Source organism: Hemicordylus capensis, chromosome 9 (assembly GCF_027244095.1).
Source record: "Hemicordylus capensis ecotype Gifberg chromosome 9, rHemCap1.1.pri, whole genome shotgun sequence".
Lineage (NCBI taxonomy): Eukaryota > Metazoa > Chordata > Lepidosauria > Squamata > Cordylidae > Hemicordylus > Hemicordylus capensis.
The window spans coordinates 30,608,352-30,624,724 of NC_069665.1; the positions used below are offsets into that span (position 1 = coordinate 30,608,352).

A 16,373-nucleotide genomic window follows, 5' to 3' on the forward strand; every position below is an offset into this window, starting at 1 on the left:
ACCTGAGCAAAAGCCAAACCCACAGAGACGGGAGCTATCTAGGGTCAAGGCACTCTCTGAATTGGCCAGTGTGCCTCAAGAGAAACACAATGCAAAAATGCTACAGAGTCTTGTGGAACCTGAAAGACTAGTCTTTTTTTTTCATTTTTCATTTGATGATGGGCTCTAGATGTCCATGAAAAGCTTATACTAAAATCTATTTTTTTGGTCTTTGCTGCAACAGACAAACATAGTGAACCAAGAATGTAAGAAGAGCCATGTTGGATCAGACCCAAAGCACATCCACTCCAGCCTCCTCTCTCCAAAGTGGTCAGATGCCTCCAGGAAACTCACAAACCAGAGAGGAAGGCAACAGCCCTCCACCCAGAAACAATTATTCAAAGGTAGACTCCCCTGAACATGGAGGCTCCACACAGAAATCACGCCTGATAGCCTGTGATAGACCTCTCTTCCTCCATAAATTTGTTCCACCCAGTGGCTGGCAGCACTTCCTGGAGCAGACAAGTTAATTATGTGTTTGTGAAAAGGCAAGGTTTTATTTTGTCTGACTCAAATCAATCCCAATTAGTTTCACTGGCTGACCTGAGTTCTGGCAGCATGCAAGAGAGAGAGAAACTTCTCTCTGTCCTAGGGCACCAATGGCTTTCATCACAAAGGAGATACTTCATCAGAAGCACGAGACAGAAGAAGGGAATCTGACTGGGAAAACTCTGCAGGGTAAACCAAGCTATTAACAAGGTAATCGCTCAAGAGCAGACAGGGATTCGAACGGCACTTCCCGATAGCTGGCTTGTGAATGAGGGATACGAGAGATGGGCCCTATTCACACATTATGTCATACGAATGTACTGATATCTGTATGCAGGTACACGTTTGTGTGCGAATGACAGTACCTGCACTCATGTTAAAAACAAATCTGGGCCTCAAACACCTCTCAAACACAGGGTACGGATAGGAAGCATACTTTGCTCAACATAACATGCTGAACCCAGGACAACATATCTCGGCCTCCAGGAATCCCACAATGCACCACACACCGAGCACAGTGCCTTGAGGGATTCCCCTACCAGATGGGAGCTCTAGGCACCTGTCTCTATGTCTGCTCAGGCGGCAAAGAGCCCAAGCAAACACACGATCCCAGTGGCAGGGTTAAGGGTGCAGTCACACCCTTAACCTCGGCTAAGAGCCGGGGCAAAAAGCAGGGTTAGGCTGTGCAGGACTGCCGGGATTGGGAGCGATCCTGGCGCTCCACACGAGCAGCCTAACCCATACTGGGCTGCCCTCGCCTGCTTGTGAGAACAGCCTTAATGTGTGAATAGGGGCCAGAGTCTTCAATAATCGTCATCAAGCCAAACTGCTGTAGGACCTAATAGGAGGCAGAATACTTTTTGCCATTAAGGAGACACCAATGATCAGATCTCAGGGTTACGATCCGAAGCGAAACAGCCTGGGTCCCTTGTGCGGAAAGCCAGCATGGTCACTTGATGGAAGACAGGTGGGAGAGACGGCAATCAATCAATACACACCACATGAATTCAAGCCATGAAAGAGGGCGACAAACGCCAGCTAACACACCCTGGTCGCGCTGGATAGTTCTTGTTTGTGTTATTTAAATATAGCAGGGGGAAACCAAAACTCTCACCGAGGCCAAAAATGCTCCCTCCGCTGGTGAAAATGGATTTCCCTTTTCAAGATAAGAAATGCGAATGTTAACAAACAGGGAGTAGCATCTTACTCAACCCAGCGGGAAGGGAGCGGTTTGGAGGCGGATGGGCAAGCACCCCAATCACACCCATCCCCGAGTGGGCTCTGAGTACTGGCAGTGCCACACCCTTCTGCTGGGTCCCTGCCCACCCACGCTGCAGACAGGGGTGCACCCCAAAGAAGCCTCTGTGCTTTCAAGGTGCCTGCAACTTGGCCAGTTTCTCACACTTTTAGCAGAGCGCACAACAGCAGGGATGTCGCTGTCCGGACACGTCCCTGATTGCCAGGACCTGCCTTGCATCCGTGGGTTTGGTGACGTCCACAGTGCCCATTTCCCCATGCTACTTAAGACAGGAAACTGCACATAAAAGTGGCAATCCGGTCCAGAATATGTACATAAAACCATAGAAGGAAGGCGCCTGGGAGGTCATCTAGTCCAGCCCTCTTGCTCAGTGTAGAAATCTGCTTCAGAAATCCTCCACAACTGGCCATCCAGCCTGAGCTGGAAAACCTCCAGCAAAGGGGAGCCTGCCACTGTCTCACGGTCAGGAAATCCCTCCGGGTGTGTAGCCTGAAACGGCTTCTTTGCACTTGCAAAGAAGTTCTAATCCTGCCCTCAGGAGCAACAGAGACAACCCCCCCCCACACCTCTGCCTTAAGATCCAAGGGCTGCAAGAAAAAGTCTAGCGCTGAGCTCAGGGAGAAGGTCACAAACGGGTTTACAACCTGTGGGAGAGCAGAGCTGTTTGGGTTGTGCTCTGCACAGGCTCGACATTTCAGCCTTCCGACACCTGCTTAGCAAACCCACCAAAAACATGGAAGTGAACAGAGGCAAAGGCAGGTAGATCACTCCTCAGAGCAGGAAGGAGACGCAATGAGCCTGAGGGGAGGAGGGCCCCTCCCAAGGCAGGGGGAGAAGAGACCCCCCTGCCTACTGAGTCCCAGCCTCCCCTCCACGGGCCACGCCCCCCACCGGCCACACCCCCTGGACTGGGCTCTGTGATCAATTCTCCCGAGTTGAGTTGAGTTGAGTTTTTCAACCAAATCATGTTGACTCCCCTGTTCATCAATATATACAAACCATCATGGTTTACATTACAACATAAAAACCCACAACAAAACTGCACACCAGCAAAACCAGCAAAAATAATGCCAGACAGGGCATAACAATAACCGGCCTTTCATTTCCCAAAAGCAGCTGAAACAGGAATGGTTTCACATACTTTTGAGAGACCGGTGCAGGGCGGGGGGGGGGGGGGGCGGGGAGAGCAGCTCAAGATTCCTTTGAGAGGAAGTTCCACCACTTTGGGGCTGCCACCGAAAAGGCCCGCCAGAAGGTGGAATTTGGAGCAAAGCCTTATCAGGAGATTGTAGGTGCTGGAGGGGGAAACTTGTGGCAGGAGGTGTTCCCTGAGATTATCAGATTTGAAGCATTTAGAAATTTAAAGAGAAGATCCAGTGTCTGGAAGCAACCTGGTAGCCAGCGCAGATGCTTTAAGATTACAGCTCTATGTGAATAGTGGCCGGCACCTCTTCAGCTGGTGGGCCACTGCATTCTGCAGCATGTGAATTTTCCAGACAGTCTCCAAAGAGCAGCCCCACAAAGGGCACCTTGCAGTAGTCTAATCTGGAAGTCACCCAAGCATGCCAGCGGCCAAGCGTGATCACCAGCAAGCGCTGGATGCAAACTACAGCAGGTGTCCCATTATATCCAAACCTCTCAAAAGGAGAGAAATGAGGACATGACCTAGCATAAGCTCTGCCCTCTCCAGGGGCTGTTAGCAAGGACTCTTGGCTGTCTCACTGCAAACTGCAGAGCCAGGCTTTTCCCTCCCCTCAGCCCAATTTCCATTAATGCAACCACTTAAAAAACAAACAGCAGCAACTTAAAAGGAGAATATGTCAGAATTCCACCCCCTCTCCTGACCACTCCCCCCCCAACTGGCTCCAGGGCCGTTAAGATTGTGCAGTCTAAATGCACTGAAATAAAAGGCAGCTTGGGGTCGGCCAGTCTCTTTGCTCCCTCCCTGCTGGCCGGCTGCCAGAAGCACCTCTTTTTACCAGAAAAAGCGAGCAAACTGCTGTGTGTCTGTTTCTCAAAAATCAATCCAGAAACGCAAGGCAAAGCGGCTGCTGCAGGCTCTGCTCAAAAGGTGCGGCAGAAAAACTTTTGCAAGTTTCCAGGAAATGGCTCAGTTGCGCAAGGGCCTCCAGTCCCCTCCCATCTCTCACCCAACCCACTTCCCGCCCCACAGACTCCTGGCCTCCTAGATAAGAGCAGCACAGGCTCTCCAGACCTGAGGGACACTCCCCACAAGCAAAGGAGTGAGAAAGAGCCCACTGGGACGGTCACCACCTTTGTTCCCACCATTCATGCACCCCACCCCACCCCGGCTGGATCAGGCACAAGGCCAGCTCTCTTGCTTCTGGCCACTTGGCTAGCATATGGAGGGATGGGCCTTGGGCCCCGTTCCACCCAAATCAGTCTTCAAAGATGGCACGGGGGGGGAGGGTTAGGAGCAAGAGCTACAAGTCGGGAAGGTCCCAGCCTCACTCACCTCCATTGTGGCCAGGGATGCTGGCAGGTGAAGCCCAACAGCAGAGGACCCAACTCTTGCTACAATGGACCGGCGAGGAGAAAGGGAGGGGGGAGGGGGCAGTGGAGTCCCCGCGCTAACTGGCCATGTTCTTCTCCGGGCACGTCTGCCCAAAGTGTGTGCTGGTCTACTTTGGCAGGGGCAGGAGGGCACGGGAACCTGCCCTCCTCACCCCTCCCTCCTCCACAGCCCACCCATCCCGGCCCAGAAGGTGCATGCCCCCCAAAAGGCCTGCTTGAAATGCCAGGCAGCTCCAAAAGAGCTCTTAGAAACACCTTCCTCTCCACCTGGGAGCAAGCAGGCCAGAGGCAGGGAAACCCCCAGAGCCCTTGATCTCCTCCCTGCACTCCGGGCCCAGCTGAGAGCAGAAGCCTCCTCCTCAGCTCATTTGCAAAACGTGAGCCTTAACCGAACTGGAGGCAAATGTCAGGTGCAAGCCACATAACTGGATGCAAAGCAGAAGGCAACTGACTGCGCTGGGGAGAAACAAGCCAGAGGGTGCTGGTCCTGAAAACGGGATGCCGTTTTCCACAAGACAGACTGCGCTTCTTGGTCCAGGCTGAAGAAGCTCCCTCTTGATGGTTTTAAGACAGCAAAGCTGCCACTCCTAAAGGCTTCGTTGTCAGGTCTGGACATTTTAGAAGTTTGGACAAGTTGGAGAGATTTGAGAATGACTCATGACGTTTGGAAATGCTTAAGTTTCTGGAGCTTTGGGGGGAGGGGGGCAGCATTTTGGATCGGTAACAGCCACACCTTCAAGCCTCTCTGTGGAACCGCGATGGCAGAAAGGGCTATCCAAAAGCAAACTAGAATGACAGATTCTGCAATTTAATACACTACGACTGTCTCTCTTTACCAGGGATGGCTGATTGCTGCATTCTTGTTCCTGTCATGGGTGTACCTCTTCCCTGTGTTTGCCTCTTGTGGATAAAATGCCATTAATCCACTTTGCACGATTTTCTGGGGTCTCTAGACACGGAACCTCTGAATGGGAAAAATGGATACATCTTGTCCGCAGAGTACTGTCTGTCCATATAAACGCAACAAGGAACGCGTTGGTGCCTGAGGCAAGGAATGAAGCTTACTTAAATATCCCAGCCCCTCCAAGAGAGGCTTTTGGACACCCCATATCAGACACTCCCACAACCCGAAGACTGTCCTCTCTGAGATGCACAAGCTTGGCCCAAACACCATTTTTGCATGGCATGCTTGAACAGGAGATATTCCAGGTCACACTTAAGAAGGAGGAACTACAGAGTTGGCATCCCCAAACGAACCAGTTTCAGCCACACATAAATGCATACGCATGAACGCGAAGGCACCACGAAGCCTGCGAAATGTTGGGAGTGTATGTGATTTGGGGCCTCTTACAGCACATGGCTGGCCACAAGGTAAGTCGCACAGAAGCTTCCCTCGGCAAACAGCAGAAGCAATAAAACAAAACTGGAAGGGCAGAGAAGTGGGGGGTTAAGGATTCCAGCAGCCCGGCCTTCTGTCCACACCACTTGATTTGCTTATTGATCACGCCGACGCCTGTCGGGAACTCAGACAAGCCCAGGAGGGCACACACAGCCCGCCTCAGCAATAAGCCAGCCAAGGAGCTGTCATGCTGTGTCAATATCCAGAGGGAAGACAGGCGTTTGCTGCCTTCCAACCCTGGGTCAATGCTAAATGGAAAAGGTGAGGGCCACTGCCAATAGTCTAGCCCCAAGAATTAATTGTGGCCACCCAGAGTTCCAAGTGGGAGCAGGCAGGCAAGTGGGATCTGGGCCAGAAAGGGGCTCAGAGGCCCAGATGATTCGGAGTGGTGCGAACACCTGCCACACCACCCTCCCCACACACCCAGTTAAGGTGTCACTTAGGAACACAGCAAGCAGCCTTATTCAGAGTCAGACCCCTGGTCCAGCCAGCTCCGCATTGTCAACACTGACCGGCAGCAGCTCTCCAAGGTTTCAGCAGGGGTCTTTCCCAGCCCTACCTAGAGATGCTGCCAGGGACTGAACCTAGGATCACCTGCAGGCAAAACAGATGCTCTAGTGTGGAGCTGCGGTTCCATCGCTTAAGGGGATTCTGTGCCATCATCACATAAGGACAATGGACAGAGTTTCAGAAACGGAAAAGGTAGGACTCTTTCCCAAGGGGCTTACAATCCAACCAAACGAGAAAAAGAAAGAGAGCGTGCGTATAGGGGATTCATCGCAGCGGTTAAATGGAAACTTTGTGGTAGGGAGAAGTGGAGTGTGCTCTGTACATGCTCAGGGGCACTTAGTCTCTTCTGAAATTGGCCTCCTCAGGGGCACTGTCACGAATGTGGGAGGGAAACCAAAACCACAGCTGGGCCCGCAGCACAAAGTCTAAGCCCCGAGCAGTCCCTAGCTGCAGCCAGCTCCTTTCATGTGTAAACAGCAGGCAGGGCTACCCTGCTAGCAGACACAGTTGCCAAGCGCTTTCCAGCCTTCAGCGCTGCTCGTCTTCAGAAATCAGAACCAGGTCCACAGACCACACACAGGCTTGCTGCCCAGGCTCCAGAGCTCGGCTGGCACCCGGTCCCACGGCCAGGCCTCTGCTGCAATCACAAGACCAACTCTCCTCTTTGTTGGGGTTTATTTTTAGGCAAAATTACAGTTTGATCTTGGGAGCAAAAGCCATCCGGCTGGCCCTGAACTCGGCAGAGTTGGGAGCGAGGAAGGGCAGTGGTGTCCTCGTCCCCTCAGCAGCAGGCAAGGGCCATCGGCCACAGCTCCGCCCGCCCCACTGGAGCTTTCCTGGGCAGCTCTCCGATGTCGAGCCGGGCTGCTCGGAAGTGCGACATGCAGGCAACACAAGCAGATTCCCGTCTGCATACACAAGCCTGGGCAAAGAGTGCCAGACGCCAGTTTTGGAGGTACACAAGAAAACCTGGGCCCAAAGCTTCTGGTTGAACTTACACCGCTGGTTAAGAAGGTAAAAGCCGCCCTGCCTGATGAGACGGAAGATCTATCCAGTCCGGCTGCCTCCTTCCCTCAGAGGCCAACTAGATGCCTCCAGTGTGCCCACAAGCAGAACAGGGAGGGAACAATTCTCTCCCAATGCTTTCCCCTAGCATATGTTGCTCTGAGACAGACTGCTCCTGAACATGGAGGATCCATTCCTGACTATCATAGCTATCAAAGTCTAGGGTGAATGCAGGGGATGGGGAGATCCACTGCTTCATGTGCCCCTGACGATTCCTGCCTTTGGCCCTGCTCCAGAACGTTATGCCCATGAAGTTAAATGCAGCAGCAGATCCATGCCCTCGCAGCTGAGCATTACTAAGAGAGAGAGAGAGAGAGTGAAATCTGTGCTGCCGATGCCAGCTGGAAGCATTGCACGCTTCCCAGCTGGAGGTCAGCTTCTCGGGTCAGCCTGGCTGAGGCAGCGTCCCCCGCCACTGACAGCCCCAAAGCCCAAGAGGGCTCAATAGGTTCCCGACATGCTTGGCCATTTGCTTTCTGCTGCAGTTTCTGCCTTTCCTTTTTGCATTGCCATCCCCCCCTCATCTCTGGAGCAGGGGTATCATTAGAGGGTGGCCCTGGGGCACAGACACTCCCTGCCCCCCACCCCGTGAATTGCTCAGAGCTCCAAATCTCACCAGCCACCTTCGTCCTGCGGGACCTCTTCCAGAAATAAACCGGCACAGAGCAGGGGAGAGGGCCCCCAGCTGCTTCCACCTCCCTAGGGGCTGTACTGTAATATTAGAGACCTTTAAGAAACATGCCTCACTATTCTTGGCAGGGAAAGGATTGCATTCAGTTATGCAAGGGGGGCTGTGGGCCCAGGCCCCCCCCCGATCTTTTAAGAACAAGCGACGCTCCTGCTCTGGAGTGCCGGCCTGCAAACCTGCAATGTCTAGAAGCCAAGCATCAGACCTGATCTGGCCATCCCTTTTCCTAAACAGACCAGACCTTGCTGGTCTTGCAGTAGCAAGCTTGAATCGCCCCCTTTGCTAAGCAGGGTCCACCCTGGTTTGCATTTGGATGGGAGACTATGTGGGTTAGCACAGTAAGATATTCCTTAGGGGATGGGGCCACCCTGGGAAGGGCCCCTGCCTGCTTGCATGCAGAAGGTCCCAAGTTCCCTCCCTGGCAGCAGCATCTCCAAGAGAGGGCAGAGAGAGACTCCTGCCTGCAACCTTGCAGAAGCTGCTGCCAGTCTGTGAAGACAATACTGAGCGAGATGGACCAAGGGCCTGACTCGGTAGGAGGCCGCTTCCCATGTTCCAGGCTGCCTGCATCCCAGCGCACAAAAGAAGTCTGGATTCTACTCCAGAGGTAGCCGAGCCCGGCTCTGGGTGCTAAACTGCAACACGCCACATTCCCCACTGGGAGGCAGCAAGGCAGGCTGAGAGGCGGCCGGAGCCCAAAGGAAGTCACACGCCTGGCTACAAAGTCCGATCCCTCTGTTGGACGTGCATGAGCTCATGGGACAAAAATGCCCCCTCCCGTCCCAGGGAAGCAAAGGCAGGCCCTTCCTGAGCAGAGCCTCCGCTTTATTGCAGCCGCACTGAACCTCAGCTGCTTGCTGTGCCATGGGCCCCCCACGCGCGGGACCTTTTCGGGCCAACTGCCCTCCCCGTCCTTTGATTCTAAACACCTGGCGGCAGCAAACACTAGTTCATGCTGGGAGGAAGAAGCGACTGTCGGAACACACCCAGGCAGTCGGGCATTGCAGGATTACTCTGAGCACATCAGAGGGGTGTGTGCAGAATGCAAGCGGCAGGCGAGGAGCCCGGCCCCAAAGGGGGTTCAGCTTCGTGCTTGCGTTTTGCGAACAAACGGTTTGTTTGGGCAGCAATGTTTGCTTTCCCACCCTTCAGCTTCCCTGCCTTGTCATAAATCTAACGCTGGAGGGTGGCCATCAACCGACACGGAAGCGAGCCCTGCTGGCAAAACCATCGTGACTCGGGCTCTTCCCTCCCTCCTTACTTCCCCTGGGTGACGAGCAGGCCAGAACACTCCTTTCAAAAAGCACATCACGGATGCAGAGCGCCAAACTGATTCAGGTGGGGCTCCAAACTTCCTCCTCACTGAAGGTCTAAGGCAGGCTTCCCCAAACTGCGGCCCTCCAGATGTTGCTGAACTACAACTCCCAGGATACCCAGCCACAATAAATTGTGGCTAGGGATGCTGGGAGTTGTAGTTCAGCAACATCTGGAGGGCCACAGTTTGGGGAAGCCTGGTCTAAGGTATGATAGCAACACCCGCTGCACATCATACGCAGCATGAAGCCCGCAGCCACAGAAGGGCCTTCACCGTAGCTGGCTGTAGTGCCCACCTCTGGGCTGTGTTCGATGGAAGAAACCTTTTGCAAAACGTCTGGGCCCCTGCAGATGTCGGCCAAGTTGAAACTACAGAGCACGTCTGCCTTCACTGCTCATGCTACAGAGCCGTAATGCCGTTTGTCTTCCATTACTTATCAGGCTGCTGGGCCGTTCTGGCCAATTTTCTGTCTCCCTATTGCTCTCATAAGAACATAAGAACAGCCCCGCTGGATCAGGCCCAAGGAAGCCCATCTAGTCCAGCATCCTGTTTCTCACGGTGGCCCACCAGATGCCACTAGAAGCCCACAGATGCAGGAGTTGAGGGCGTGCCCTCTCTCCTGCTGTTACTCCCCTGCAACTGGTACTCAGAGGCATCCTGACTTTGAGGTGGCCCGCAGCCCTCCGACTAGTAGCCGATGACAGACCTCTCCTCCATGAAGTTATCCAAACCCCTCTTAAAGCCATCCAGGTTGTTGGCTGTCACTACATCTCATGGCAGAGAATTCCACAACTGGATTATGCGTTGTGTGAAAAAGTACTTCCATTTGTTGTTCCTGAATTTCCTGGCAGTCAATTTCGTGCGATGACCCCTGGTTCTCGTGTTATGGGAGAGGGAGAAGAATGTCTCTCTCAATCCACTTTCTCCACACCATGCATGACCTCTATCATGTCTCCCTGCAGTCGTCTTTTTTCTAAACTAAAAAGCCCCAGGTGTTGCAATTGTGTCTCCAATTGCAGCACCTTCATAACACCTAATGTTGCTAAGTTCTGTGCGGCAGCATGCAAAATTCGTCGAAGTCTAACCACCAGCAAGAGTTAACTTGGCCCGAGAGCTGGTCGAGTGTGTGGTAGCAAGCATGAACTGACCTCTTTGCTAAGCAGATCCACCCTGGTTTGCATTTGAATGGGAGACTACATGTGAGCACTGTAAGATATTCCCCATTAGGGGATGGGGCTGCTCTGGGAAGAGCATCTGCATATTTGCATGCAGAAGGCTCTCAGCTCCCTCCCTGGCAGCATCTCCAAGAGAGGGCTGAGAGAGACTCCTGCCTGCAACCTTGGAGAAGCCGCTGCCAGTCTGGGTAGACAATACTGAGCTAGATGGACCAAGGGTCTGACTCGGTATATGGCAGCTTCCTCTGTTCCTATCAGGAGAGCTGGTCTTGTGGTAGCAAGCATGACTTGTCCTCTTTGCTAAGCAGGGTGTGCCCTGGTATGTATTTGAATGGGAGATTACCTGAGTGAGCACGGGAAGAGATTCCCCTTAGGGGATGGAGCCCCTCTGGAAAGAGCAACTAGGTTCCTGCTTTCCCTCCCTGGCAGCATCTCCAATGAGATAGGGCTGAGAGAGATTCCTGCCTGCAACCTCGGAGAAGCCGCTGCTGCCAGTCTGGGTAGAGAGCCCTGAGCTGGATGGACCAAGGGTCTAACTCAGTATATGGCAGCTTCCTCTGTTCCTATCAGGAGAGCTGGTCTTGTGGTAGCAAGCATGACTTGTCCTCTTTGCTAAGCAGGGTCTGCCCTGGTATGTATTTGAATGGGAGATTACCTGATTGAGCACGGGAAGAGATTCCCCTTAGGGGATGGAGCCCCTCTGGAAAGAGCATCTAGGTTCCTTCTTTCCCTCCCTGGCAGCATCTCCAACGAGATAGGGCTGAGAGAGACTCCTGCCTGCAACCTTGGAGAAGCCGCTGCCAGTCTGGGTAGACAATCCTTAGCTAGCTGGATCAAGGGTTTGACTCGGTAGAAGGCAGCTTCCTGTGTTCCTATTGCACAGTTCATACCTGTACTGTTGCCTCCAATTTCTAGTTACTTGGTTTCACTGCTTATACTGTTACAGCTTATCTCTTCAGTTTATACTTACAGTTTATCTTTTTAGTTTTTTAGATAGTACGGAGCAACACCCTATTACTTACTATTTTTATTATAGTTTATATTACTTTTATTATAGCTTATAGTTATACTGTAGCTCTAATGTCATAGCTTTTTTGTAGATTTTCACAGATTCTAGCTTTAGCGCAATTTTATAGTTCGTATACCACCTTTTAAGCCTATAGTTGTCATTTCCACAGCCTTAGGCATAGACTTTACTGTTTTTAATGTCATAGTCATTAACTTTATAGCTTCTGTGTTCCTTCTATCTTATCCTGGTCAAAAACCAAGATAAAAAGACATTGATTGACTGATAAATCTTGCCTCTGTTCTCGCCACTTTTCCTCCCTTCGGAAACTGCTGTATACCGAGTCAGGCCATTGGTTCATCTAGCTCAGCATTTTGTCTGCTCTGACTGGCAGCAGCTCTCCAAGATTTCAGGCTAGGATCTTTCCCAGGCCTACCTGGAAAAGCTGCCAGGGATTGAACATGGGGCTGCCTGCATACAAAGTGGGTGCTCTGTTGCTAAGCATTGCAGAATGCCCAGCTGCAATGGCTTTTGCTTGGGGATGCTGGGAGTCGTAGTCCACAACATCGGGGAACCCCTGTGAGAGGGAACACGGACAGACACCCGTGCCTGAGCCCAGGGGCACAGCCAGAGGTTCCTACTGAGACAGCATCAAGAACAGAGCTAGCTTTCACTGCTGGCCGCTAAAGGAAAGAACCAAGAGAAGGTGTCAGTGGTTACAAGCTCTCTCTTGTCCATCTGGGGGCAAATGCCTGAGCAAAGAAGCTGCTGGAGTGCGGGGGGGGGGGCTGGCTGGCTGTCTGGAGGCTCCCACCCCTTCCCCACTCTCCTGGCTTGCCTCCAGGGCTAGCCGTCCAACCATATTTGGAATAAGTTGCAGGCACCAGAAAGGAACAAACTTCAGCCACACCCAGCCAAGAAGAGTTCACCTTCTCCCTCTCCCCTCCGACCCTGCAAGCGGCAAATCTTCCAGAAAAGGGCTTGTGCTCAGACACCACGGCCCAGGGACCCGCAGCCCAGAGCAGGCGTCCCCACGCGCCGGAACATCCCACCCCGTCCAGGGATGCTGAAAAGCCGCTCCTGGCACCCCAACTGTCCTCTACTGACCAGGGGCCATTGGGATCCCCTGGTCAACCATTTCGCCTTTCGAAAAGATACTGGGAATAACGTCTCCTTAAGCTTTCATCCACCTTAAGTGGCGCAGCGGGGAAATGCTTGACTAACAAGCGGAAGGTTGCCGGTTCGAATCCCCGCTGGTACTATATCGGGCAGCAGCGATCTAGGAAGAGGCTGAAAGGCATCATTTCATACTGCACAGGAAGAGGCAATGGTCAGCCCCTCCTGTATTCTGCCAAAAGAAAACCACAGGGCTCTGTGGGCGCCAGGAGCTGACACCGACTCGACGGCACACTTTACCTTTCATCTTTCATCAGTGCACTTCACAAGTCTTCATGACACAAATTCATGCACACACACAGCGAGTCCAAAGGACTGTTAACTGCCACCTGTTTGAGTATCATTTGGGGCCGTAGAGATGAAGCAGGAGGAGAAAGGGCCACCTTCCTCTGGAGTGCTTTAATTGCACTCTGCACAAGTCCAGAGGCAAACACATCTTTGATTCTTCAGAGCACCCAGCGGTTGGAAACAGGTTCAAGTTCAAATGAGACCGTGCATGAGGCTGCCCATTTGTTATCTAACTTGAGTTGTCATTTACTGGCCACAGCGGGAGAGAATAGATGAAGCTGCCTCTCCAGGCCTAGCCAGTTGCTGCGTATGCACATGTCTCCTGCCAGCCCTGGAACATCAGAGGTCATCGAGACCTTTTTATATCGCCGGGCATTTGGCCCGAGTGGAATTTGTTTTGATTTTGCCTGGCCACGTGTATCTTATTTTGGGTCTGGTCATGGCTGCCGTTTTGGATTTCATGGTTTTTAGTCTTGTTTTGACTTTCCTTAATGGTACACTGCTTTGAAATCTTACTATCGTTATTATGAGATGGAAGAATGGTCTGTAAAATATATATTTTTTTAAAAAAAAGAGCCATCCTGTTGGAACCTATCCAAATGCATCTTGCATCCCACAGTGGACAACCAGATGTCCCTTTGAGAAGCCCACAAACAGGGCATGAAGACAAGAGCTCTCTCCTGCTGTTGTCTCCGACAACTGGTATTCAGTGATATACTGCCTCTGAAATTGGAGGCTCAATCTAGCTACTGATTAGTGTCCCTTGACAGCCCTCTCTTCCTCCTCTTCCTCTATGCATGTTCTCTAGTCTCCTTTGAAAGCCATCTAAGCTAGTGCTCTTGGTCATACCTTGTGGCAGTGAGTTCCACAAGACAATTATGCATTGGGTGACAAAGGAATCTCTCAAGGCCCCTGAGCACCGCTGGGCGGTTTTTCTTTGGGGAACGCCTCAAGAGGACACCAGAGAGCCACAGAGACTTCCTGGAAACTTGATCTTATTCTCCTAAAGGTCAGTCCACACCAGTCTGGCTCAGGAGGATTAACCCACAAGCAGCCCGGCTTGGCATTGCTGGCCAGCGGCGGGTGGACCCCCCGCCAGGGTGCCCAAGCAGAAGCAGGAGCTGCAGAGACCCTGGCCACCCAGGCCTCGCGTCCTGCAAGGTAATGGAGGTTTCCACCAGGCCTGATACAAAGAGCAAACAGGCGCCGTGTGCCAAGAGCGAGATGCAGCCGGGGGAAACCAACGACCTCTCGGGTGGAAAGAACTCTGTCCAAACACACACACACAGACAGAGCACGGGAGGCGGCTGCTGTTGCCGCTGCCCAGGGTGGAATGTTTATACAACTGGCCCTGGATGGAAAAAGAGGGGGAGACCAAGCGGAGGTGAATTTAAGGGGCGGGGGGGCACTCCCTTGCTCTCCAACCCAACGTCAGGAACAGCAGACGCCCACATGGACGCCTTGGAGACTTACACTTTCCCCTCAGCTCAGTCCCATCCCCAAACCCCTTCAGGTCAGGTCTTTCCCTTTTAAAAATCCGTTCCCTTCTCCGTTGGGGCTTGGAGGATTTAGTACTCAAGCATTTGGGCTCCTTCCCACAGCCAGAAATCATGGGGAAATTATGTCTGTTTGCCTCAAAAACCGTGCAGCCCGAGGAGTGTCTCAAAGAGGCACTTGACCAGTTACAGTCCAGGGGTTGGGGGAAAAAAAAGGAGTTGTGCTCCCTGATGTTGTTGACTACAACTCCCATAATCCACAGCTGCTGGTGGTCAGTATCACAACTCCTCTTATGGGAGTTGTCGTCAGCAACATCTGAGAATCCCTGTTACAGGGAATACGGACAAGGAGCCCAAAGCAGGCAGAAGGCTTCTTAAGCCAATGAATTTGGTTTTAAAAATACCAAACGCCATTGCTTGTTCCATGGCGGAGAGGACACAAAGATTTGCCCTCTCTTGAGGGAGAGGGAGAGGGCTGAATAGTTGTGTGATTCTGGAGCCCAGATATTAGGGTCCTTCCCTCTCGAAAGCAGCTCTCAAGAGGAATTAACCAGAGGTATGAAGATGCATCAGGACGGGGTGGATAAAGTCCATGCTGTAACGTAGCCCCTGATCATGACAGTGGAATACACAGATTTTCTTTTCCAGTGTGTATCCCACCCTAGCACAAGGGCTTAAGGCATGTCACGACATTACACATGCCAGACTCAACTGGCAAATGAGAATCACAGTGTTTCGATTCCCACTCTTATCAAAGAGCACCAGAAAGGGCACCGTTGGTGGGCAAGAAAAACCTTGTTGCAGGCACGGCCCAAGCAAAAGTGCCCTGGCCTTCCTAAGCTGCGAGGCACTCCCTAGAAATGCACATCACATGCTTTAAAGGCACGCAGGCCACTGACCCCCTTCTTGGCCTCCACCCCAGCCTCTCCCACCAAATGGAAAGCAAAGGGCCTTATCATTTCCTCATATCACAAGCTAAGAGCAGACAGAAACAGAACAAACCAACGAGCCAGCTTCTTCTCCTGGCCTCTGCAGATAGCAAGGTCTACTTTCTTCAAACATCTTCTGTTTTTTAAAAAAGGGGAAGTCCCAGGTTTCAGATCCCCCATGAGAGAGGATATGCCATCTCCTAGCTCAACAAAGCAGGTAATGGCATTGCAGCAACAATAAATGCAACAATAAATTTAAGCCATCATGTCTTGTGGCAATTAATTCCATATAGTAATTCTGTCTGCATGGAGGAAGAGAACTGGTCTTATGGTAAAGGTAAAGTGTGCCGTGACCACAGAGCCCTGTGGTTGTCTTTGGTAGAATTTGGGGGAGGAGTTGACCATTGCCTCCTCCTGCGCAGTATGAAATGATGCCTTTCAGCATCTTCCTATATTGCTGCTGCCCAATATAAGTGTTTCCCATAGTCTTGGAAACATACCAGCAGGGATTCGAACCAGCAACCTCTGGCATGCTAGTCAAGTCATTTCCCTGCTGTGCCATATGGTAGCAAACATGAATTGTCCCCTTTGCTAAGCAAGGCCCACCCTGGCATGCATTTGAATGGGTGACCACATGTGAGCATTATAAGATATTTCCCTTGGAGATGGGGCCACTCTGGGAATAGCGTCTGCATGCTTGCGTGCAGGAGGTTCCAAGTTCCCTCCCTGGCAGCATCTCCAAGATAGGGCTGGAGAGACTCCTGCCTGCAACCTGGGAGAAACCACTGCCAGTCTGGGTAGACAATACTGAGCAAAATGGACCAAGGGTCTGACTCGGTATATGGCAGCTTCCTATGTTCCAATGAGAAGCCCGTCCTTTGGTTTGTCCTGAAGCTTCTGCATATCCCCTTACTAGTTATCCCCTTACTATCTTCTGCCTATACCCTTACTAGTGACCCCAGGTGCCAGCATCCTAAAGATGGCTGCAATGCTGTTACCTGTTCA

The 16,373-nt window shown here is 52.1% G+C and overlaps 1 protein-coding gene across 7 annotated transcripts in view; it reads right to left on the reverse strand.

The window, feature by feature from the left end:
- PIEZO1 (piezo type mechanosensitive ion channel component 1) overlaps positions 1-16,373 on the reverse strand; it is a 108,328-nt gene that overhangs the window by 65,171 nt on the left and 26,784 nt on the right. The window lies entirely within an intron of this gene.